The sequence below is a fragment of the Pipistrellus hanaki genome (assembly GCF_964339955.1).
Source record: "Pipistrellus hanaki genome assembly, chromosome: 18".
NCBI classification, from domain to species: Eukaryota; Metazoa; Chordata; class Mammalia; order Chiroptera; family Vespertilionidae; genus Pipistrellus; species Pipistrellus hanaki.
Window position 1 is genome coordinate 28,559,720 of NC_140520.1, and position 27,359 is coordinate 28,587,078.

Consider the following 27,359-nt stretch of genomic DNA (forward strand, 5'->3'; position numbering starts at 1 on the left):
TCTTATCTCTTCATTCCTCCTTGACTTTTACCTCTACTCCAAAGTATAGGCCACCTTTTTTTCTAGCTCTGTGAGAATGAAGGTGATATCATTATAATAATCTGGTTATCACTTGAAAGAAGCAGAAGGAAAACTAGATAATATAGGCATGCCATTTATACAGATTTGCCAAAAGCTGCATTTTACCCTCTCCAAGTCTGTTCTCCACTGGTAGATGGAGGAAGGGACTGGACAATGGCACTTTAGACACATACCCAGTAAGTTCTGAGTGATGTGGAAAGGTGCCTACCTGATTGTCAGTCACACCTGGGAACAAATTAGTGGCCAGGAAAGGAGTGGCAACAGCAAGCGTGTGCAACCTAAATACTCTAAACTTGACAAAAGAGTATGCTCTCTTCTCTCTTGGCTTTTGGCCCTCTGGCCCTCTTGGGACTTGCTCCCATGTGGACCACAGCCATGTGGGACCCACACAATGGACTAATGGGCTTTTAATTAGCCTGAATGCTGAACAGTATGGCAATTGGACACTGGCCTTGCTTTTGGCTCTGCTGGAACTCCAGCTGCAACTTTTTCAGGACTGACTTAAGGTACTTGGGACTTTGGAAGTTAAGGAATATAACTCCATGCAAATAAAGCCTTTCTCATCCTCTGATGGGGGCTTCTGAACATGCTTATTTCAGCAGGACCCCAAGAACCTCACTCCCACTTGTGTCTGGGAAATCTGGCCCATTAATTCCTGCTGCAACAAAGGTAGTTGGCATGTCTAGTTTCTGGCTGGATTCTACAAGAATTCTGTAAGCCAGACAGGCTTCAACATTCGGAGTGTCCTGCACACACACACACACACACACACACTCTCTCTCTCTCTCTCTCTCTCTCTCTCTCTCTCTCTCTCTCTCTCTCTCTGTCTCTCTCTCTCTCTCTTATTGCTGACTATCTTCTTCTTATTATTTTTGCCAAGTCATAAATTCTGTGACCATCTCTTGATTTCCAAAGTCTTTCCTAAGTGGGTATTTCCCTATAACTCTCAAATCTGTAAAGTGGCCTGATTTATAATTTCCCCCCAACCTTCAATCCTCTACTGCCAACATTTTTTTTTGCTTGTTTATTTTTTTTTTATTTCTAGCATTTATTTTATTTGTGCATACAGAAGTAATTGAGCCCATTTATAATGTATTTAATCCCATATTTATATCAATAATTTCTTCTGCCAAATTTAGACAGATATAAAAAATTTGGGGTTATTTGATCACAACTTAAGGGAACTGATTGAAGTACTTATTGCTTGGGTGACTAGAAAAAAATATTTTTGTTTGTGTTATGTATTCAACCATTTTTTCCTAGTAATACTTTTTTTTTTTTTTTTTTTTTTTTTTTTCAAATGCTGGCTTCAGTACACTGGCTCTCTATTCTGTAGTTGCATATCAGAAAATAATTAGTCAATCAATCTCTTCACCACTTAAAGCATAAATTGCAAACTTTGTTCTGGGAATTGTTGATCTGTTTTGGCTAGGGCAACTTGACTGGCCCATAGATGTAAGGATGTCATAGAGGAAAGATCAAAGAGGGAAGAAGAGTCGTTTTCCTAGGCAAAGTCACAAGAGGCCCAAGCCTCCGAGGGGTGGCGGAATGGTGAGCACTCTTCTGAGTCCTTCCATCTTCTGAGTCTAGTTCTTTGTGATAACTCAGCAGGAGGACCAGGCGCATACAGCAAAGCCATCATCTGTTATTTTTTTTTAGAACATCTTCCAGGACTTGCTTGTGGAGAGTGGAGGATGCAAACCCTGCTTGTTTTAGTATCTCAGAAATTCACTTACATTGCTAAGTAGCTTCGAATAGTCAACTGTTGAATCTTCTTCTACCCCAGTGTGTCAAGTATGGAGATAATTGCTCTGCAACCATCTGCTAGAACAAATCGCTCTGCTCTCTGCTTCATTGAAACACTTGCGTTTGTTATATTATGTTGAAATGTTCATGAAACCTGGTTTATACTAAGCTGCGTTTCTGGAAACTTTGATTCTATAAATGAGCAGAACACTCTTAATTACAAAGGCTCTTCTCTCTCTGGATTTCTAAACTGCTTTGCTGATTGGAGCTGGGACCCTGGGCAGCCAACATCCTGAGGTAGCAGCTGATTATTGATGCCGAGGAGGATACAGCAATGACAATACAAATTTTCAAGACTCATAGCAGTTTCTGAAACCTCCTTCAAAAACAGATGTTTTTTTAAGTTATGGAATCTGAAAAAGAATGTCTTATTATTATGACATAATTCTAATGGCCCTTGTGAAGCTCCTTTTAGACAGTGCAATTAGCACCTCATCTATCAGCTTTATGTTTGTATTATAATACCAGTCAGGGGAAAGTACAATTTGATAAATGCCCACTCCAAAAAATATTTTATTTTGCTGTGTTAATGTAAGATTAATGACCATTATGGCTTGAGATAGGATTTTTTTGATTTGTTGCTTTATGTCTTTCAGTATCACACATATCTGCAATATGTATGGCACAAGGGAAGAAAATGATGATTTACATAGAAGACAGGGGGGTAAGTCCTTCAATTAACAAGTCATAGTTAACATTTGTAGGTAGATTTCACAATTACCCCTGTATGACTGATAGAAATTTTAGAGGTAAATGGGGGAAAAGGCAGGAAGATAACGCTAAAACATTAGCAATCCTTCTGCCATAATATTCCTTAATCTACTGTGCATAAATCCACTGCTGACTCATTTACCCACTTATTCTTTGTTCTGAAGTACAGTTTAAAAAGCTTGAAGACAAAGATTCAGGCAGGATGGCAGACTGAAGATGCCAGTGATTTTCCTCATCTGGGATCTATTGACATATAATGAATATTAACAAAAATGGATTCACTAGGTTGGACATCTCCCACAGTTACCTTCACGATCCACGATGATTTGTACGCACCTGCCAGAAGCCAATTCCAGCATGTCATAATTGCAAGAGTTTCATCAAAAGGTTGATGGAACTTGGGGACTCAACAAGGGCTGAGTCATATATGTTATTGCCTGTTGGGAATGGCTGAAGGCATTTCCCCAAACCTGAAAAGAATGCATTTATTTGATTATTTGCTGCCAGACAGCTCAGGGCATGTTAATCTACATGTTATTGCCTCCTACTGGCCAAACACCTGAACAGCCTTAGGCTATTCCCCAATCTGACAATAGACTCTGAAGAGGAAGCCCTACCCTTTGAAGTGTATATTTCCACCTTGCCTTAGGACAATTTGTGTTAATAAAAAGCAAGGGGTCCTGAGACAAGGAGAACTTGGTTTCTTCAGCCAGGCTCCTCTGATCCCCAATGCCTTTCAAAATCATCTATTGTCTCCGGACTCTTACTTGAATTACACACAGCCTTACTCCAGATTGCTGAACTTTTTTTAAAAAAATATATTTTATTGATTTTTTACAGAGAGGAGGAGAGAGGGATAGAGAGCCAGAAATGTCAATGAGAGAGAAATATTGACCAGCTGCCTCTTGCACACCCCCTACCGGGGATGTGCCCACAACCAATGTATATGCCCTTGTCTGGAATCGAACCTGGGACCCTTCAGTCCCAGACCGACGCTCTACCACTGAGCCAAACCGGTTTTGGCACTGAACTCTTTTTAATGTAGGAACAAGAACGCCGGCACACACCAAATATTTATTTAGGTGGAACGATTTTACAAATGAATGGAGCTTCTATATATAAGGCTAAAAGTTAGTAGATCTGGCTGTGAACACAAAGTTATGTATGTGACTAGTAAGTTTTCTATCACTCTTTCCTAGGCTGGACTAGACAAAGTTACTTTAAAAATTCCTCCTTTGTCTTCCCACCTGTTTTGGACAGTCAAGACCAAGAGAAGCGCTATTTATTTGAAACATTTCTCCTCTCTCTCTCTCTCCCTCATCTTTCATCAATTTAATTCCCTTTTTATTATCATTATTTATGTTTTGTATAACTAGAAAAATAATTTGTCATGAATTACATCTTATTTGAAAGAGGCTCTGGTAGGATCAGAACAAGGCATGCACAATATATCATCATTTAGCGGCTTCTCTTATAACTATACTGAAGTAATGGTGGAAAAAATTCGTATAAACAACTCTGAGGACAGAGTTTGAATGATGCAGTAATTTTGATTTATACTTGGTATTTGATGGAACTGTATTAGCAGTTAGAGTCAATAGCTAAATGATTCCCAGCACAAAATGAGCCCAAAGTACAAAAGGAGCTTTATAATGCACGATTGAGAGCTCCGAGCCTCCCAGCTTAGATTTCCAAACTGCAGTGTAAATTACAGGCTTGGTTGTCACTTTTAACTAACAATTCTACCCAATATGGTCTGGGTAGGTAATTTGTCCACTACTCCTTTATGAAACAGTAAACAGCAGCCTAATTCCATTGGCTTTTCTAAAGCAAACAGCCTCATTTCTCATATTGGCTGCAGAGGAGGGGGTGAATCTCCTGCCTCTTATGACAACAAGCCCCCTCAACATGTGGAAACTGAGATTGCACCAAAATGCTTTCCCTGTCTATCAATAACATTGGATGTTGATCATCGTAAGGGGTCTCAACCTTCCCCAGTCCTCTCAGGAGTAGAACCCTCATATTCCTGATTTCCCTTCCTTACCAATATTATTCCCTCTCAACTTAACAGCCATTTTCTCTTCATTTGTTTTCTCGCTGGCTTTCCCTACCAGAGAGAGAAAATAAATGAAAGCATTGGAAATCAAACTCCAGCACTCTAACTACTGATATTAATAGAATGACAAAAACATTTCAAATATCAATAGAGCTTTAAATCCAACCAAGCAAAATAAGCAATTAGGCAGACAGATGCTCCTCTAGCAACTACTGAGATAGACTGAATTCTACTACTTCATTAATTTGACTTGCCTACTCTGGGCAATTGGATCAGATCCTCAGAGAGGATTTCTTAGCCAGAAACAGATCCCCAAAGATTACAGATGTTACCAGGGAAAGGCCATCCAAACATGAGATTTTTAAAAATCTTTTCAAGCCAGGTGGGAAGCCAATATATTTGCATAAATGCTTCCTGGGACATCTGTATATAGCAGTGACACGGAGAGTTTTATTCCAGAGGTTGGAGATGGACTGGTGAATTCTATTTTTTTTTTCTTCTTCCCCCCCCCCACCCCCCCTCTAACTTAAACTTGGCAGTCATGTGCAGAGCACAATCAATTCTTAACATCTACCTACTGGTCCTTATTGTTCTATTTTGTGTCAAAGTCTATGCCACTATCATTCATTTGAAAATTATTGGAATCATTTAGTCATTTATTCCTTCACCAAATATTTGCTACATTGTTACTTTTGATAAGCATTGTGGCCATCAGAACACTGTTTTGTCACTGTCCTTGACCAACTCAAGGCCTAGTGGAACAGATAGGCATGCACATGAATTATTAAAACCACAATAATCACAGTAATATGTGGAAATAATTGACAAAACCATGAAGAGCACTGAAGAGGGAGAAACTAGCTGGGAGAGTTATGAAAGGATAAATGGGACAGCATAGGGACTTTGGCCCAAGAATGGAACCATACCAGGTGGCCAGGAAGCCAGGTTAAATGAAATGTGAAACCAATGTTCCCTGTGCACAGTTGATCAAGGACCTTCATGCGGTGATGGTACTGAGCAACACCACCATTTTTAACCCACAGCCCAGGGGCTAGACAGTTGCCAAGCAACTGGACAGGAAGAGGAAGTAACCCCACCTGACCCTTCACAAGCCCGCCTTTTCAAAAAGCTCACCTATTTGTGTGAGCTGCTTTGCCCCCAGCTTATAAAAGCAGCCTAGCAAGCCAGTTTCTGGAGCCAGTTTGGAGGACCTTTCTTTCCTCTTTGCTGCCTCCGTAGAGCTTGCACATCTATAATAATATGCAAATCGATCAGATGGCCAAACAGCAGAACGACTATCCAGATGACCTTCTGGATGTAGCTGGGGCTGTGAGGGCCTATTATTGCACCAATTTCGTGCATTGGGCCTCTAGTAATCTTAATAAAATCTGTCTGGAAATTTCTCTGGGGTGTCTTCTCTGTTTCTATCTTGGGCAAACCCAAGGATCCTAAATTTGATAACGTAACAAGAGATTCTGTCTTTGAGTGTGTTTCTGCAAGATCCCTAAGAATTTGCAACTTTTAGTAAAAAGTCATCATGGGGATGAGGGTCTAGGAGTGTGGTCACCAGGCAATTAGGAAGGTTTTACTGAGTCGTGACTGTATTTTCCACTCTCTACTAAGTGAACTCATTTTGTGAACACAACCCCGGTATTCAACAGCTGATCTTCCTGGGAGACATCCCCTCCAAGATTAAAAAGAAAGGCCTGGAGCTGAGGGGTGGGGAGGAGGAAGCTCTGAGGTTCATTACCTAAAGGTCATTGGGAGAACAAGATGAATGTGATGTTTCCCCCTTTGCAAGTGCATCTTCTCCTGAGCTGCCAAAATGCCACCATTTAAGAAGACACTAGCAGAGTTTTACTCTTTAATTTCTCTGCTCATTAAGCCTTCACTTCTGAGGTGTGAAAATGACCCCCGGCTGGTAATAAACTGCTAGAGAAGTCATTATTTTAAAAAAACGGGTCTTGGCTCCCAAAGGGCATGGGATGGTAGAGAGCACAATTGCTCCCAGATCAGCTCCTGGGTAGGACAATGATTGTTCAAATTTTCCAGTTATCATAAGAATAAGAAAGGGCTGTCTAGCTAACAGCAAGAAAAAAGATGAAGCATGGAATACCCAGGCCTATTCAATAATCACACTAGTCCATTCTGGCAGTGGGGAGAGGATCCATTTCAATGGGGGGAAATGATAGAATTGTGAGCTTGTGTATTGTAATGCAAAGAAAGCCAAAAGGGTATAGAAAGGACCAAAGAGACAGAAGTCACTTTCAGGGAGTTTTGTGCTGTGAAAGAAAGACATGGAATGCTTTAGAATAACAATAATGCTATTAGTAATAACCAACTCTCCCTGAAGCTGTGCACGTCACTCACCTTCACTCTTGAGCAAACCTAGTTGTGTGGAGACAAGACCACTTTAGCTTTGCTTTTGTACATGGTTCTCGTTTTGCCTCCAAATTAGTGAGGGGCAGACATTTTTCTCTCTTGAGTAATTCTTTCCCAAGGCAGTAAGTCCCAGACCTTTGGGGCATTGACTTTGTGTGTCCATTCCCTTCCCGCCCTCCCCCTCCCTCCCTTCCTTACTTCATCTCTTTTTCCTTCCAGTGTTTGTTCAGTGCTTATGGCTGTATTTCTCCTTTTAACACCGTCCTGTAGAATGCAGTCTCTGCATTTCCCTTTAAGTAAAAGGGAATTAGAACAATTTGATTTTGAGACATTTTTGAGCATACAGTAGAACCCAGTGGGGTAATCAGAGAGCTCCTGTGTGGTTGCCTAAGTGAAGATAGTGGGAGGTGTAGAGAGAAAACTGATTTTTGGACGTGGATAAAATGTTATTCTAAGGATTCTGCTTTTCATCCACTAATTTTCAAGTCTTTGAGCAATCAGCCCCCTCTGCTTGGACCAACTAGGGGGCATGATTACTGAGCCACTGAAGCTCCTGGTTGGGATGCAGGACAGCAGAGTTGTTCCTGGCTGTACTCTGGCTAGCGCTGTGCTCAGGCCTGCTTTTGTAACCGGTGTGGCTGCTGGCCATGCAGCTCTTAGGACCCCATGGCTGCTGTGGAGAGAGAACAGGGGATTGATCCAGAAGAGCAAGTGTTAGAAAGAGACCTGAGCTTGGGAACGACCAGGAGAGCTTTCAAATAAATAAATCAACTTCCAATCTTTCCAGGCTTATGTGGGTTTCTCCCCCAACCAATCCATTCCCTAGATCTTCTGGGATTCTGTGTCCCTTATCCATTCTGATCCTTTTCCCAGGCTACACTGACAGGCATCTGTGTAGTTCCTACTGCACATGCCTCATAGTAGGAGCACCTCCCCCTGAGCCATTTGACTTCTACTGGGCATGTGTCCAGCAGAGGAATTGTTCCTGCTGCTTTTATTCCTCCCCCAGTAGTGATCCTTCCTGCCTTCTTCAGGGTATTAGGTCCTGGGGTGAGAAGCTGTAGATTTATTGTCTCAGCTCCTTGGTTTATTGTGATTAATAATATCTGATCCCCTTTCCTCCCTTCCTTTATTAATATCCCACCACCTATGCTAACAACTGCAGAATCACACAGGAACTTCCCCTTCAGTTTTAAAGATCCATTCTCAGGGTTTGTTTAGCCACCAGGAACATGGCTTTGTTCAAATACTTAGCAGATGTTACTCAAGGCATAAAGTAATTAACTATCCTTTTGTTAACCACTCTCAGAGTCTGTGGCCCAAATAGAATCACAAGTAGTATCTTATAGCTCACCTCTTCTCAAGTCCCTTATGTTATACTAGAGGCCCAGTGCATGAATTTGTGCATGTGTGGGGTCCCTCGGCCTGGCTGGTGATCAAGGCCAATCAGGGCAGGCCAGCCAGAGGGAGGGACTGTGGGAGTGCACTGACCACCAGGGGGCAGTTCCTGCATTGAGCACCTTGCCGCTGGTGGCCAGTGCACATCATAGCTACCAGCCAGTCATCTAGCCATAATGGTTTCTTAGGCTTATATATATATATAAATGGTCCACTCCTACATAATCAGTTATCCTTAAGCTCTCTAAACAGAGCTGGGAAGTGAGGAGACTGAATTTTGTGGACCTAAATAGATCTCAAAGAAAAGAAGGTAGAACACATGGCAATTTGTAACTGGAATGATGTGGTTTCTGATTTCTACCTTTTGATGTTCTTAGTTCCCTTCTGTCTACTTACATTACCCATATATTCTTGGATGGTGATTACTTTTTCCATTAGAGCCTTTAAAATAAAAATCATATTATATTTATTTTAAATTCCTGTTCTGATAATTCAAGCTTTTCTTCCATAGCTTAGTCTGATACTGATGCTTACTTTTTATCTTTAAACTCTGTTTTTGCTTTGTACTATGCCTTGCAATTTTCTGTTGAAAGCCACATATGATTTGAAATAATTAGGCCTTCAGTGTGAGGCTTTATGCTTATCTGGATGGGGTTAGGCTGTGCTGTACTGTTTGATGCAACTGAAAATATGAAGGCTAATATATACTTTGGTATCCTTGTTTTTATTTCCCTCTTATTTTTTGGTTTCCCTAGGTACCTCTTATATAAGTTCTGAAAGATGCAGATTTTTAAAGTTGTATTTTGTTTTGTTTTGTTTTGTTTTTAATCCTCACCCAAGGATATTTTCCCATTGATTTTCAGAGAGAGTAGAAGAGAGAGGGAAAGACAGAGAGAAGTATCGATGTAAGAGGTACACATTGATTGATTGCCTCCTGCACATGCCCCAAACAGGGTCTGTGCTGGGGAGGAGCCTGCAACCGAGGTGCATGCCCTTGAGCAGAATCTAACCCAAGTCCACAGGCCGATGCTCTATCCACTGAGCAAACCAGCTAGGGCTAGTTGTAGTTTCTTGTTATTATAGAGAAAAAGTTATTCATGTGTGGTAAGGTATGGGGGGAGGAAAAGTATTCTATAGTTCTATGATTAAGTGTTAGTGTTTTACTGAGCCCCTGCTCCTGGACTGTGACCTTCACAAATGCTAGTTGGTATTTTTTTGTCTTTTCCCCACTTCGGGGAATCAGGAGGGCTCAAGTGCACTGGAGCCGGGCATTTCCTTCCCTCCAGTCAGGTAGGCTCTGATAGAAACCAGGCAGGCCTTGTTAAGAGTAGCAGAACACTCTGGTACATTTTAAAATGGTTTGTTTTCCCCTTCTGCTGGGAGCAAAAAGTGGATTTTTTTTCTTTACTATTCACGGTGGGCACTAGGTACAGCTCCTGGAGGGGAAGCTTACAGAAGTCTGAGTGCACCTTCCATAGGCTGGGCCTCCCTGGAGTTTTTGCCTCTTAGTCCTGTCCACATGGAGCCTCCAGCAACTTGTTAGCCACAGTGCAGGTTTTCCTAACCCCAGGACTGGCTCCTGTGCAAGCTTTTTCTCTTTAATTTGTGATTATTTTATTTATTTATTTATTTATTTATTTACACATTTGCTGAGTATCTCTCAAATCCTTGGAGCATCAGTTTTCCCCATGACTTTGATTCTCTGGTGGCTCTAAGAAAAGTTGTTGATTTATGGTTTGTTCAGTGTGTGTGTCTGTATGATGATTTCTAAGCTCCTTATTTGTGCACTTTAAAACCATTTCCCTCAAATGCTGTCATTTTTTAAATCTTTAACTTAGGATATGTTCATAGATCCTAGAGAGAGAACTGGAGAGTGAGAGAGAAACATTGATGTGAGAGAGAAACCTTGATCAGTTGCCTCCCATAAGTGTCCTGACCAGAATCAGAGCTGCAACCTAGATATGTGTCCTGACTGGGAATTGAACCCACAACCTAGCATCATTATTATTATTATTATTATTATTATTATTATTATTATTATTATATGGATGATGCACCAACCAATAAGCCACCCAGCCAAGCCAAATACTGTCATTTTTAAAGGCAGATATTTTAACTTTAATTTTCTTTAAATACTAAATAGAATGGTTTAAAATATATGTTTAATGTTTCAATATGTGAAGTATTTTTTCTTCTTCAACATCTGAAGTCTTGAGGGACCTGTTTCTAATCCTGTTTTAGACAGTTGGTTCTCACTCCTGTTTTCTTGTTTCCTTATATAATTGAAAATTGTTCTGTGCTATCTATGCCCCTTGAGAATTATTTCTTTAGATCCCAGAGGCTCTGGATGAAGGTTTCTTCCCCACAGTTTATTTGAGTTTGCTTCTTCAGGTACCTAGTGCAGCTCTGTCATTGGAGTCCATGTCTTCAATTCAGACACACATGTTATGCCGTACTCTTACATGTATCATCTCACATTCACTCAGCCATTGGTAGGGCAGCCAGCTTCTCTCAGCCACCCTCCCTTGCTTGCTTTCTGCCTCAGGATTGGGTGATGTCAGGGTGGGGCTCCTGCGGAAGTGAACTGACATCCACATCACACCCTAGAAGTGAGCGGGAGTAATGCTCCATGAATGACCTTTGACCATGGGGAAATGGGAGCCTCTGACAAATGCTTTCCACTTCCTCCCCTGAGGTGAACATTTCCCAGCAGTTCCTCAGAGGGTTTCCCTGATATTAATGCCGAACTGTCAAGGAGTCCACCAGCTTGATAACACAACCTTGTACTTTTTTTTTTTTGTCACTCCCAATTTTATGCTCCCTGACTACTGGGATCAGTTCCTACAATATACGACCTGCTCTTTCTCTCTCAGGTTCTAAAACATGCAGCGACTATAACTATATTAGCTGGCAAAGCTGACAGAAACCTTTGCTAGGATAAAAAAGTTTAACCAAACAAAACTCAGTCGCTTTTACAATACTCACCTATGCATCATAGGCCAGGGCTGGAAAAAACAGCCTGGAGCAGTGTAAACACAATGCTTGGAGGTGCTGTCTCTGTAATACCTTTGAAGTGCAGGCCAGTTGTTTGGTGATGTGCTTGTGTAAAACAAAGGCAGAAATGCATGGGGATGGCATTATGCTAGTATTATAAAGTCATATGGATATAGATATCATGAACAAACAAAATAGAAAGCCTGTGACATGTAACATAGTCAAGTGAATTGATAACTGTATTTTAGCTCTGTTCTTTGGAAGGAATGAAGAGGAATTGGAAGAATAGAGGCAGAATCCTCATAGATTTCTTTTTGTTTTTCTAAAAATGTGTAGCAGGAGCTTAAGGATGGAAAGATCTTGAAGGATGCTTGAAAGGCCAGACACTATAAGGTTGGCATAAAAACAAACACCGCAGAGAACAGGAGTATTAGGCTGTGAGTAAAATGTAGTCTAAAATGCTGACTCAGCTTCTTTCTTATCTGTGAGACCTCACTAGTGACTTAACACATTGGAACCATGATTTTCTTGTCTGCAATTTGAGAAGAGTAGTAATTTTCATCTAGCTATAAATCGTAAGAGGCCAATGATGTAATGTCTATCAACAAAAATTAACATGAAACAAATATTTAGTGAGAGCGGACTATGTATCAGGACCATCCTGGGTACTGGGGATAACTGGGACATGGTCCTTGCCTTTGAGGGACTTCAAAGTATGAAGACAGAGATGGGCACACGTGTGGATATGGAGCAGACCATGTCATTGATGGAGGACAGAAAAATCTGAGAGGTCTAAAAGAGAACCAATCCATTTTTCTGGGTGTGAGAAATGAGAAGTTGACATCTAAACTAGAAGGCTGTTAGGTTTCTTGATGCATAGAGAGAGAAAAAAAAGTGGGGGTAGGGGGGAGCCAAGGCCATTCCAAGAACATAAAAGAACAGAAGTAAGGTGTTAGAAACAGAATAAAGAGAATGATAAGGTTGATTTGGGACTTGTTAAATTTGACGTTTCAGTGGAGCCTCCACAGTGTTATTATTATTCAGTCAGTGCTTGGAATTAGAGTCTCAGATGAGGGAATGGACCTACACATAAGGACTGGAAGCCATTTGCATGTGCATAATTGTTGCTATGAGAGTGGAAAAACTGCTCAGAGAAGGAAGGTGTATTGAGTGAAGCAATAATTGGCTCAAGGACAGAAACCTGTGGAATACCAATATTTAAAGGAGGGGGGAAAGGGAGATGAAACGAAATGTTAAATTGGAAGCTTTCACTGAGACAAGAGAAAATAGACGTAAAAATCACAAAACGAGGCAGATAGGTAAAAGTAAGCGTCTGAGAACATTTAGCTAGCTCTCATGTTAACAAGACAAATGTAAAAGCATCTGTTGCGATTTAGGAGAATTAACGATGGTTTCTTTAGGAAAAATCTGTTCTGGGATTCCTGTGATTTCTCACTCAAGCCTGCTCAGAGGAGCTGTCAGAGAAATCACCTGGAGAGGCTGACAGATAACCCTTGTATGTTATAGTTGGAGGGACAAGTGAGTGCATGTAGCACATGCCTAAGGGACCCTAATGTGAGTAAGAGGCCGTCTGAGTTGGCCTGCGGTAGCAGTAGAGTGAGAGAGAATGGTGTTTCCTTCCAACAGTGTCTCCAAGGTGCTTGATTCCAGAGAAGAGATGTGAAATTCAGGATAAGATGTTAGTTTGGTGTATTTTTAAAAGTTATCTTGACCAGGAGACCTTATGTCCGAAGGCGATCCAGTTGGGGTGTTAGTAGGGAAGCCTTCAAAAATCCACTTGTTTGCTTATGAGGGAAAGAGCCAGCTTTATATTTTTGCCAAGCCCAAAGACAATAGAACTGACTTAACGCAGTACCAGTGAAGCAGAACCTTCTCATTCCTCCTCCTTCCCTTTTCCGTTTTGACCCCACCCCCCAGTTCAACCATAGCAGGTTTAAAAACAGCAGTTCAGAGAAGGTAAGAAAGAGAGAAAGGTGAACCTCACCTCCTTTCTTGAGGGTAGTTTATCTGCTTTCAATAATGTCTTTTGGGGTTATGAGAAAGGGAAATGGGTTGTTGTACCTTTGAATTAAGATTGAAATGCAAATCAACGTATTGAAATAGAAATTTCTAATTTTTAAATGGAGATTCTATGACTTAAGTCATTATTTGGTTTTATGTATTTCCCAAGTGTAACTGCCCTATTTAAAAAAAAAAAAAATCCAGGTTCCCTTCAATTAAAAAAAAAAAAAGTATAAATCTGGCTGGTGTGGTTCAGTTGGTTGGGCATCATTCCATGTATCAAAAGGTTGCCAGTTCAATTCCTGGTTAGGGCAGATACCAGGTTGTGGTTTCAATCCCCCATTGGAGTGCAATTGAGATTTCTCTCTTACATTGATGTTTCTCTGTCTTTCTCTTCCTCTCCTTTTCTCTCTCTAAAAATCGATAAAAACATATCCTCGGGTGAGAATTTTTTTAAACTATAAATGGACAGTGACATACCAGTATAAATTTGCATTTTGAATATAGTATTGCACAAGATGTGTTTTTTCCAAGGCTTGATATGAACAGAACTGACAAAGAAAGAATTAAAAGCCAGAAAAGAAGTGAATAAGATTAGACTTTGGAAACCAAGATATAAAAAATAGAAGTGGTGCTGGAGACAATTATTTTCATCCTAACATCTAGGACAAGCTGGATGAACCACAAAATTATTGTTTCTCTCTTTTAACACATCAGAGCTCTGAGGATTCAAAGAATCCTAAATAAACTAAATCCAAAAAGAGAAGAGCCCTTTCTAAGAGAGAATTGTCTTACAGCTGTATTAATTGCTAGAGACATAATGGAAAAGGAAATGAGACCACCACAAAAGAGTTTAATGAGAAGCCAGCCTTACTCTTTTCAAAAATATATAGATTGATTTCAGAGAGAAGACAGAGCGAGAGAGAGATAGAAACATCAATGAGGAGAGAGAATCATTGATCAGCTGCCTCCAGCATGTCCCCCCACAGGGAATGGAGCCAGCAACCCTGGCATGTGCCATTGACCAGAATTGAACCTGAAACCCTTCAGTCTGCAGGTCAATGCTCTATTCACTGAGCCAAACTGGCTAGGGCAGGTGTCGGCAACCTGCGGCTCCAGAGCCGCATGGGGCTCTTTTGAAGCATTGCTTTGGCTCCCAACAGCAGGGCCCATAGCAGGGGCGGGGCGGGGAGCTGTATCACTTACCTCCACCGCCTCCGGCGCTCCAGGTGCTCTGTGTGGCAGGTTGCGGGCGACTTAGCGTCGCTAGGCAACCATAGTGTCCCTGTCCTGGCTCAGCCTCCTCCCTCACATCACAGCATGAGGGGAAAGAGAGATACTGACAGAGGGGACACTGAAAAATAATAATAATAAAAAAGCAATAAAGAGAAAAAAGGGAGAAGGAAAAAGAAGACAGAGAGGACTGGAGAAAGAGAAAGAGAGGGCTTGCAGTGTGACTGTCACTGGGAGTCGGGCCTGTACAGTGAGTGGAAAGCATATATTCTGACCTCCTGCTCCACAGCAACGTCCGGTGGCTGTCCAGAGGTGAGGTGCTAAAACGCTTTGCCGTATGTTTGGAAGAAGTAAAAACTTTCCTGTCCAGCAAAGAGCTCACCTTTGCTGAGCTGGAACAACCAGAGTGGCTGGAAAAATTACATTTTATGGTAGACATGACAGCACATCTAAACACACTAAATACAACCCTTCAGGGGGAAAGGAGGCACAGCCCTGCACATGCTGGAGGAAGTTTTGGCATTCGAGCACAAGTTGACAGTGTTTGTCAAAGATTTACAGAGAGGTACACTGTCTCACTTTCCCTCTTTGAGAGAGTTCAAACAAAGTCATGATAAAATAAATTTGGAATATTTGAAGTCTGCAATCACCACAATGCAAAATTCGTTTGGGAAATGATTCTGTGAGTTCAGAGAGGAAAAAACCACATTATCCTTTCCTGTCACTCCCCTGGCGATCGATCCATCCCTATTGAATATGACTGCATTTGCAGGTGTAAGTCAACCTGATCTTGAGATGGAACTGTCCGATATAAGCGGACAAAGATATATGGGTGTCCAAGTTCAAATGCTTGACCGCTACTCTTGAGGATGTTGCCCGTCAGAAGGCCATTCTGGCTCAGAATCATAAATGGAGTGATATTGAAAACCTTTCCAAATAGGACAAACTTGTATTTGAAACATGGAATGCCATCCCCAACACTAATATAAATATGAAAAAGTATGCATTTGGAGTCCTGTCGATCTTCGGCTCCACATATGTATGTGAGCAGGTCTTCTCCAACATGAACTATATTAAAAACAAACATCGGTCATGCCTCACAGATGACAACTTGCAAGCCTGTGTGAAAATGAATGTAACATCTTACAGCCCTGATGTGCAGACACTGTGCACTGAGGTTCAGGAGCAAAAATCCCATTAACCAGGTAAATTAAATATTTTAATTAGCTATTAATTTGCAAAAATATATTTTACATTGTTAAGTGAAAAAGTCTTTTTTTTTTCTTCAGATTGACAGCTAACTGCACGATCTGGTATATAGCATTAAAGTAAGAAACAATATATGCAGTGTTATATTTGTTTTAAATGTTGCAATGATTTTGCGGCTCCCAGGTTTTTTTTTTCCTTCGGAAATGGGTCCAACTGGCTCTTTATGTCTTAAAGGTTGCCGACCCCTGGGCTAGGGCAACCTTACTCTTAATGAACATTCAATGGCTGCATGTAGACTGACATGATAGCTCAGAATTTTGAAGTCTCATACACAGAGTGATTTATATACATACACCAACTCTTTTCCATGGACCTTCTCCAACCACCTGCCACACCTGGGCAGTGTGCTGAAAGTGGGGGTAGCTTGGGTGGAGGACCTGAGAGAAATTTCCCTCTGATACCAGGGTATTTTCTCAGAGCAAAGAAGGGGTCCAGTGGGGCATAGGAAGAAGAGGTAACAGAAATGTCTTTATGTTTCTCTGGGCCTTTACCAACTGCATTTTAGTGACTCAATATGGGCTAGAATTTCAAGATATTGAGAACCAGCATCAGAACTGGTAAGCAAAGAATACTTTACAGGGACCCAAGTATCTGACAGACTATAAATGAGAGAGATACCCCCAATTTGGAATGATAGTGCCTAGAAAATTCTCAAGATTATCACAAGTATGCAGATATCATGACCAGTTGAAAGAAAATACCTGATCCCACCTTCAACGTATTTGGAACAATTAGAAAGGTAAATATAACTAGTGTTGCAAAAAAGCCCAGATCCAACTCAAGTGCAGAGTAGATTTACTTTGTCCACAAACTTTAGCAGCCTGGTATAAGAAGAGATGTAACTTTTATGGTGTTAAATATTATTTACTCCAGTCTTTACTGTTTGTTTATATATGATGTCCTTTATGTAATTACAATCATAAAACATGAGGAGAAGCATGAAAATTTCATCTATAAAAAAGAATCAATAGGAGATATACAGATGGCTTAGATGTTGAGGTCATTTGCTAATAAGGATTTAAATCAACCTTCATAAATATATTAAGTATTTTAGCTAAAGTATACAAAGGAACTATCTGGAAATATTAGAAATGAAAATATTTATCAGAAATAAAGAATGTATTCAGTGACTTGAATAGCAATCTGCATACAGCAGAAGAAATTATCCATGAAATGAAATATAGGTCAATACAATTAAGGAAACTAAAAATAAAACTAATAATAGAAAAAAAAATAAGCAAAGTCTTTGAGACCTATGGGGTAATATAAAAAGGCCAACAACATATATAACTGAAGTCTTAGAAGGAGAAGAGTGGGAGAGAACAGAAGAAATATTTGAATAGATAATGGCCTAGAAGTTTTCAAAATTGATGAAAGATGTCAACTCATAGATCCTAAAAGCTTAGCAAACCTCAAGCAAAATAAATTAAAATAACACTTAAATACATTATAATCAAACTGATAAATGTTACTATAAAAATTAAGTATTAAAAATAGCTAGATTAAAAAAGATACATGTACTATGGAACAACAATAAGAAGTACAACTAACTTTATATCATAAGTAATAGAGAAGACAATAGTACAATATCTTTCAGTGTTGAAAGAAAGGAAAACACTGTCAACCTCAAATTCTATATCTAGCCCTTGAGAGTGTAGCTCAGCTGGTTGGAGCATTGCTAAAAACCTGAAAGGTCATGCGTTTAATTCTCAATCAGGTTGATCTCTCTCTCTCTCTCTCTCTCTCTCTCTCTCTCTCTCTCTCTCTCTCTCTCTCTCTCTTTCTCTCTCTCTTCCTTTCTCTCTCTAAAAATCAATGAACATATCCATGGGTGAGGATTAAAAAAAATTCTCTATCCAGTAAAATTATTCTTGCTTTTATTCAGATAGATAAGATTATTCTACATCAGATCTGAACTACAAAAGTTATAAAGAATATTTTTCTGATACTTGATGGAAGCCTAGTTTTTTAGGAAGGAATGCAGAGCACCACAAAAGATAAAATCATGGATAGATATAAAAGAACCTTACATTTTCTTTAAAATTCCCTAATAGAGTATTGACAGTCAACATAAAAATTTTAGCAATGTAGTCTGAGTATGAAGAATTAACCAATTGTTTGGTATGTCCTGTGGGATATGGGTCAGAAACTGAAATGGAGTGGTATAGCCTACCAAGGGTAAGACCAATGAGGAAAGTTAAGACCAGTGATCAAGATTAGTGTGACTGTGGCCAAGGAGAGAACCTGATTTGAATTAAACCCAGGGAATTGAGCAAATAAGCAAATAATTTGAGGATAGTAGCAGCCAGTGTTTTACTGTTCAGCCTTACAAATATGGAAAGAGAGGAGGACATAATAAACTCTGAGGTATTGGGTTAGAATTGGAGGTATTGATGTGACCTTGTTACAGAATTTACTAGGTGACTAGAAAGTACACAATGAGTTCCTGGAGATTCAGGGGGTGTGGGGGGTGGGCACACCAAAAACCTTTATTTGTAGCTGTACTAGTACAATGCCTCAGGGAAGTTAACTTTCCCAAGCCTGAGTGAGTGAATATGGGAAGCTTTCCCTTTATATCCTTTAGTTCCTTTGTCCTCCAAATCTGGGTCAGGCTTCCGGACCTTTCCCAGGCCTTGCACTTCCCCTCCCCCCCATCTCCATGATTTGGGATAGGGGACGTGAGATTATACTTAAAGGCTTGGTCTATCTGGCACCAGAGTTGCAAACCCCTCTGGGGTTTGTGTATGTTTATGTGTATGTGTATGTGTAATGCTTGTACAGAGGTTTATAACCAACCTCTGTACAAGCATTACAGATAAGAGGGATGGGGCTTGACTATACCAGCAAGAATTTCTTTCTTTTTTTTTTTTTTTTTTTTTTTTTAAATATGTTTTATTGATTTTTGTACAGAGTGGAAGGGAGAGAGATAGAGAGTTCGAAACATCAATGAGAGAGAGTCATTGATCAGCTGCCTCTTGCACACCCCCTACTGGGGATGTGCCCGCAACCAAGGTACATGCCCTTGACCGGAATCGAACCCGGGGCCCTTCAGTCCCCAAGCCGACGCTCTATTCATTGAGCCAAACCGGTCCCGGCTATACTAGCAAGAATTTCTAGCAGAATACTGGTTCCTGGCACAGATCCCGATAGTTAGCCCCTCCCGCACAATGTCTTATATTCCCCTTCAAACTCATGGTTCTATTTATCTATCTATCTATCTATCTATCTATCTATCATCTATCATCTATCATCTATTAATCATCTATTTATCTATCTACCTATATCTATACACACAAGTATCTATATATAAATACATAAATGTATTTCTCAGCTTTTCTATTGAGAGGATCTAGAATCACAGACATGTCAGGAACAATGAAAAAACCTAAATTTTGCCATTTTTCATGAAAATAAACCAGAACTTCTTAAAGAAATAATATATTCTTGGGCTGGGCCAGGGAAAGTACAACATGAGACTGTACCATCTTCCTGGGTCAGAAAGTAAGGGCACTCAAAGTATGTCGGAAGGTATGAGAGACACATATAAGAGTCTGCTTGGCTGAACTCCTACTAGCTAAATCTGGTAATTAGAGCATTAAAAATAAATAGTGATAGTAACCGGTTATGACCCACTGAATAAAATAAGAACTCATGTTTTCATGTTAATATAAATGTGAATGAGCGGAAGTGAAGGGAAAGCTCTGTCTTATGGTAGAATGCCAACTAATAATGGCAGAAGAAGTATAAGCATTAGAAAAATCAGCATTTCAGTACCATCATAACAGTAAATAATTCAGGCAAGGATCATCAATAGAAATTAAAACTATCAGGTAAAATTTGAATAGGAACAAGATATTTACATACTATCAGAGCATCTTCACACAAATCACTTATTAATTAATAAGTACAAAATACTTAGTAATTAACTTTTAGAGTGGAGTCACCTGGCAAACTCCATTTTAATCAAGAGATGAAAGTTAACATCACCAGTAATAGCACAAATTTACATGATCTGCTTCCTGGTATATTTTATTGAGAAGATTACAGCATTACTTTCGTGGCATTTCTGCAAAAAGCAATCTGAATACATTTATGAGGAAATGTCAAACAGACACAAACACACCATTATTTCACAAAATAGCTGACTGTACATAACAATGAATTTTATTTTTAAAGAAGCAGTCAAATGAGTTGCCAGCTTCCATCTCAGCTCAGTATACAAATGGGAAGCTTTCAATAGGGCAAGGCCAAAGAGGGAGGGGTGAGGCTCAGGAAAGACCCTTCTCTCTATATACATTTTAAACATCCATTTAGTGTCTTGCTTTGTAGTTAGTGAGCTCCTCCTTAAAGACAAAACCCTTTATGAAAATTAAACCTAATATTCTCATCTTCTTTTAAAAATGTACTTACTGAGGGGAGAGGGGAAGAGAGCGAGAGAGGGAGAGAGGAAGAGGGAGGGAGGAAGGGAGGGAGGGAGGGAGGGAGGGAGGGAGGGAGAGAGAGAGAGAGGGAGAGAGAGAGAGAGAGAGAGAGAGAGAGAGATTGATTTGTTGTTTCACTTATTTATTCATTCATGGGTTGACTCCTATATGTGCCCTGACCTGGAATCAATCCTGAAATCTTGGTGTATGGAGATGATGCTCTAACCAATTGAGCTACCTGACCAGGGCCCTAACATTCTCATTTTATTATTGCTTCCCCCCCTCCCCAAATCAGATAATTAAATTGCTTTCTTTGGATGACATCTCTGAATCAAAAACTAAGATAATCTCCCCCCGCCTCTAATTTTTTTGGGGTAGGTGGTTACATGGAGCCATTTAGTGTAAAGAAAGTACCTACTCAGAGAGTGGGGACTCTGAGGGGCAGCTGAAAGACACGGCTTCCTGCCTTTGTTAGAAGGAAGGGAGATTGGAAAATGGGAGGAGAGAGATTCCAACCAAAATTTTTGTCTTCTTTCAATTTTTATCTATTTTTATGTGTGGACTCACTATCTTCATTTAAGCTTTGGAAAATCACCCAAATGACCATTGTCCTATGGGAAGAAGGTAATTCCCAATCCCTTGAACAGAAGTAATGGCTTGTCAAGAAGGCTTCAAAGGGAATAAGTGGTGAGGTTGCAGCCATCACCCGTCTGATCACAGTTCTAAAGGAGACGGTTCTTCTCTGAGAGAGGTGGCTGCCCTATCAGGTAAATTGTGGCCAGAAAGTCATCTGGGTCCCAGAAAGATTTTGCTAAAAGCCCCAGATTCTGGTTGTATTGTTGCCTCAGACACCTGTCTCCCTATGCTATCTGATTACTCTGAGGCCAGACCCTAAAAGGAATACTGCCTCCCAATGAGATCTGAGACATGGGAACCTCAGAGAAGTGCAAAAGCAAAACAAAGCAAAAAAGCTTGTCCTACAGTCCATTGATAATGCTTCCTATTCGTAGGCAGGAAGAAAGAAGAGGTTGTTTTCATCAAAGTTCAGCAGACAGAAAAAAAACAAAAAACAAATCAGGTTTAGAGGGCTTCACTGTATCATTATAACATTAAAAATTTTATTTTTTAATTGATTTCAGAGAGGAAGTGAGAGGGAGAGAGCCGGAAAGAAACATTAGTGATGGGAGAGAATCAATGATTGGCTGCTTCCTACACACTCCACACTGGGGATCAACAAGCCCATAACCCGGGCATATGCCCTAACCTCCTGGTTCATAGGTCAGTGCTCAACTACCGAGCCATACCTGCCAGCTCCCTATAGCTTTTAATTCTATTGTATGCCCAGATTCAGGGATGGAGGACCTGCATTAGAATGACTGTGGATAGCTGTCTACTGATCCATGCTTGCAAAGTGAGACCCTGAAGGGCAGAATGCAGACCCATAGCTATAGGTTGCACTTTCAGCAATGCAATGTACTAAATGAGGATATCCTAAAGGTCATAGCACTGGAGAGAGTCACATTAGGATGATGAGGGTTGGAGAATAAATTTAAGCATCATTTGGAGATGCCTTATGGAGACCAACCTATCTCAGGTTCTCCATGTTGTAAGTAAGCCCCATGTCTCAAACACCCCCTCAGTTCCAGGTAAATTCAGATGTCTGGTCACCCACCCAGTGAGTCAGCCTCAGTGTTTGTAAAGCTTTGTTCAAACCCAGACATTTTTGATTCTGATGTTTGTATCTGTAAGCCCAGTGTTGCCCCTGTGAGCTCTGAGCTTGGTATGGTAGAAAACCATAATGGTGGAACCAGCTTGGTCCAGAGGGCAGAGTGTTTGGCTAGAAATTGGTGGTTGTGCCAATAAACAACTGTGTGGTCTTAGGAAACCTTCTCTTCTTTGAATCCTTTTTCCCACTCAGAGTGGAGGAACTCACATGGATATTTTATAAGATTCCTCCCAACTCTACTGTACCATGGCCTTTTCCTATGAATCTAAAGTATCTTATGTGAGTCTAAGAAGATGCTCTTGGGCTACTAATTCTCTGCTTCTCTGTGTGTAGGTGGAGGGGATGGGGTGTAGAGAGGAAGGTGGAATAAACAAGCGAGTAGAGTGAGACATAGGGGATAGGAAGGACAGCAAAATAATGAGAGGAGAAATTCTGAGCATTTATTCCAAGGAGGTCAGAGTGTTACAGAAAGCCGGAGAAGAACCAAGCAATACTTAGAGAGATGGAGTTACATTTATTACGCGCGGGTTCAGAGGAAAACGTCTCTCAAATTCTGGGCCCCAACATGGAGGAACTTTCCCTATTTATTTGTTTTTATCCTCTTCATCTCCCAATTTTGGAGTGTTTACGGCCCCCTTTGCAAGTTCTTAAAGAGCCCCTATGTGCTGGGGCCTTGAGACCTCAACCAAAGGCTTGTCCTGGTGCCAGCACTGATAATTTCATCTAGGAAAGATTTAATGCCCTCTCTGAAGCGGGAATAATCTTATTTTCCTTATTATTTAAATAAGCAAGCATTTACAGAAGCCAAATAGCAGGGTTAAAATTTCAAACAGCAGTTTTTATATAAGATGGATGCTTCAAGAGGACCTATTCTATATCTATTTGCTTACCACTACAGGATTTCTTTTAGATGCATAACAAGGAAGACCCCTCCATTCCCAACCTTAGGTCAGAGAGGAAAAGAAGTTTACCCAAAGTTACCCAGTAAATTAGTGGCAGACCTAAGAGAAGTAGAATTGATGTCTCCTTGATTGTGCTGTTTTCCTGGCAGGCTGTGCTGCTGTTAGGGGCGGAAATAGAATATTGGGGTTCAGTATAATTATGAGAAATATTAATCATGCTCTGTTAACCGTGGCTGTTTGGTTCTGGTAAAAGAAAGCAATCTAACCTGGCTTGGAATTGCACGCATGACCTAGGAATTCACCTGGGAGCTCACCATCCTCCACATCCCAGAGCTGGCTATTATCATGGGAAGATGAACAACTTTGTTGCGGCAACCAGAGGCGCCAGTGCTTTGCATACCTTCAGGCCTTTGCAAACCCCCAGTCTGAATTGCCTGTAAACTGCCCATTTGGCATGCCTATTCTTAATCCCTTTTGCCTACTTCCCCATATAATCCTCGTCCTTCTACCCAATATAAGCACCTAGTTTATGGTGGGGTGTAGAGCAGATTTTCGTGGATGACCTGCTGCTCTCCCATACTGCCGGGGTAAATGCTCACATAGGATTTAACCTTGTCTCTACTTAATTGGCTCAAGTAGTGACAGGCAGCCCAGACCCACTGATTGTCCCATTTCACTGCTTACGGTGCACCCCAAAGAGAGTAACTGCTTTTTCCCCACTTTCATTTTGAACCAAAGAGGAGAGCGTTATGTTTGATAAAAGAAAATACAGCAGACAGGGATTCATTTTCAGGCTCCTCCTCTTCTCACGACTCACTGTCCAACCCTTGGCATTGTTGACAATTCCAGATGTGGGTCAAATACAGCAAGGGGAAATCAAGGCTAGACCTTAGAAATTAATTGTTCAAGTACTAGATCATTTCAGAGTAATGCACCATGAAATTACGCTATTCTCCAGGAGGATTTTCATAAAGTTTAATATGCCATGACACATTCTTTTTCCATTGGTGTTAGTTTTTTTTTTTTTAAGAACATAAAAAGAATCTTTGGAATCCATGGCTGTGTGTAAAGATTGCTGCAGACAGAGCAGGAGGTCTCAGGCGGGACTCTGAGATCATAAGGGCTGCGGGATCACTGCTAGAGACCCCATTACCAAGGCATGTCCCATCAAAGCATAGCTGGCTCGTGTCCATGGAGCCCAGCGCAGGAGAAGCCATTAGTCTTGGTGCCTTTTTACTGTTATTCACACTGGGATAATGAGATTATTGGAATATTTTCTTTTTTCCTAATGAGAATGAGACAGAATACCTTGGTCTCTAAATGATTTAGTCACAGAGGAAACACATTACTCTTCCCTTGATTGCTGTCAAATGCTGGAAAATTGGAATATTATACTGATATTTATCGTGATGGGCAATATTTTTCCTGCCTTCTCAGTGTCAGATGAGATGGGAAAAGTATTTGTCTGAAAAAGCAGACTCTCTTACAAGGTTTGCAAGAAAGGAAGACGGATGAAGATGCAGGATAAGTAGCGGGGGGGGGGGGGGGGGGGCGGGTTGCGGAGGTTGAAGGGGAATAATTGGACGATGGCCTTTTGCTATTTCTTCTGTTTTGTTCCATCAGTAAAACTATCCCTTGTTTTAATCTTCTATAGACTTCTCTTTCAGTTCGCTCACCGGTGCTTGGGGCTAATTAGACACTGTTTAGATTCAGAATAGAAGGTTAATTTCAAGGGGGGAATGGATGTTTGTATTGGTCTGGAGGTTAGTAGTGGCAGCAAGCTAATTTGTGTTTCTTGGAAAGAAATAACATCCTTGAAAGGTCGGATTCCTTGGAGAGAGAGAAGTTTTTGCACTTTTACTCTCAGGAACCTTTCACCTGAGACTTGTCAGCCCAAAGTTTATGCAGCCAGTAGAGACTAATTGGGTGACCTAATGCATTGATATTCAACTCTGGTCCTTGGTGGCTTTTGTAGCCACGCTGAACAAAGAAATCAAAGAAATCCTGAGGTCTCACTCCTGCTCCCGTCCCACTCCCAAACATCCTCCAAAAGATCTGAAACTTCTGGAACACAAAAACAGTTTTAACAAGGCCAACACTCCCCGTCATCAATATGTAGTGGCTTTCAGAGGGAGAGGTCACCATATTTCTACATCATAGTGTCCACAATGCAACAGGCGGGAGAACCTTCCAGCATTAATTAACATTGGTCCTGCCATTTACAGAGACAACCATTTCAGATTCATTTAGGGACCCTGTCATAGATTAGAAATTCAGGTTGTGCTCCCGCTTCCATTAGTTGGGGTGAGGGCCTACTCATCTGCATTTTAACAGGCTCCCAAGAGACTCCCTTGCAGCTATGGCTCTTGCAGGGAAAGGGGAGGCTAAACACTTAGGAGGGTAGAGGAGGGCCCAGAAATAAATGTAGAAGACGATGTGGGAATAAGGCCTGATTGCGGATGTATCATCTGGGCAAACTTTACACCTAGAAATCTCTAGAAGCAGTTTCACATTTCATTATCAGCTCATCTGTCTCACAATTTTCTCCGAGATGAAGATTATCTGCTTACCATGAATCCCTGGAAAGAAAAAAATTCCTTAGCACCAGGAAAGAGTGCATTCATTTACTAGTAGTTAGATGATGCTCAACTTACAGCTCCTCTTTGAAATTCCTCACCCCTGGCCAAGAATCTCTTATTTAGAATGAATGGAGAGCTTTAAGGCAAACTTCGTATTACTAGTAGCATTGGTATTTGTGTCTATAATTTAACTCCAGTGGAACTAATGTATGCAATTTAAAATCAGAAACCATATCTTTCTGTATCTCATCCCTGAGGATTTCTAGAGAGCCTTGCTTATAGTTAGTGCCATATCCATTTGTACTGAATTAATTAAGTGGACAAAAAGTGGGAGAGAGAGAGAGAGAGAGAGAGAGAGAGAGAGAGAGAGAGAGAGAGGATGTGTGTGTGTGTGTGTGTGTCCTGGAGGTGGTGCAGTGAATCAGTGAATGGTCCTTGGCTGCACCCTGTCCCCTAGTCCCCTTTCTGTCTCTTCCCATTTCTTTCTTTTCCTACTCTGATATCCTCTCCCTACCCTCATCATTCCAGATTCCTGGATAATGGCTTGTCTTTCTTTGATCTCCTCTTCCTCTCCTTTATTCCCCTTTCTTGCTCAGAGTCACCAGTAGGAACATTATTCAGGCCATTACTGGGTCATTGTTCCTACTGCTGCTGAGGACCATGGTGCAGTTTGGGATTATAGCATCATTTTGCATCTGCTTGCATCTGCTTTACTGGGAAGTGTATTCTAGTCATACTTAGTTTCGAGATAGCTTGCATCTCACCCCCAATAAAACCACTTATTTGTAACATATCAATGTATTGACAAGGTTAGAGAGCAGGGCTGTCTTAGAGGTTAACGTAATTTCCAAAGGAGTGAGCACTAATTATGCTGGTATTTAGCGTCTGTGACATAATTAATTACTCCCTTTAGGGTCATACATTCGCCTCTATTGCCACATGCTCATGCTCTTGGGATCAGACCAGGGCAGAGGGTGGTCACCCAGAGTGGCACTTCCAAAGCCATCAGGCAGGACTTCCCGGAGAAGGCGGCGGCCTTGCTCTCTTGGAATGCTGAGGGGTACATGGCGTGACCTTCTTTGGAAGCTTTGTTGGGCTTGGTGCAAATACCTTGTGGGCTCAGTGTATGGACCGAGTCACAAAAGTAAATGGATAGAGCAGGTTAGTAGGAGCTTGGTCCTGGATAATCAGCACCAGGATGTGTAGCCAGCATTCAGAGATGTGCGATAAGCATTGTCCACTGAGAGGCATGAGCCAAGCATTGCCTATTGAGAGATGTGTGCCGAGCGTCGCCTACTCAGAGATACGTGGCAAGCATTGTCCATTGGGTGTCCCCTTCATTTTGTAAGGACTTGGCTCCTCAGTTGCACAGCTAGTGATCAACACCTGAAGGGCAATGCAGGGATACTTCTAACACAAACTCATCTGACCTCTGTACATCCAGCCACAGAGATCAGACCCAAGGTTCAGTTCCTCATTGGTTGGCAGACATTTCCTGGCAGCTGAGCTGAGAGCATACTGGCCTCTTCAGGGATGTATCCTCATCCTCAGGATCGGGGATGAAGCACCCGGGACTCGTCTCTCCTAAGCCTTCAACACGAAGATGGAGAAGTCTGTGATTTTTCCAGCAGAAACACAAGTTCAAGGGTCAGCACAAAACCGGAAACCCGGTGGGCTCTGCCAGCCACAGCAGCCATCCAGCTGGACCCGGCCTGCAGCGTTCTGTGTCCCCCAGCGGACTGGGGTGGGAATGCAGTGTGTTTGGTTTGGATGTTGTGT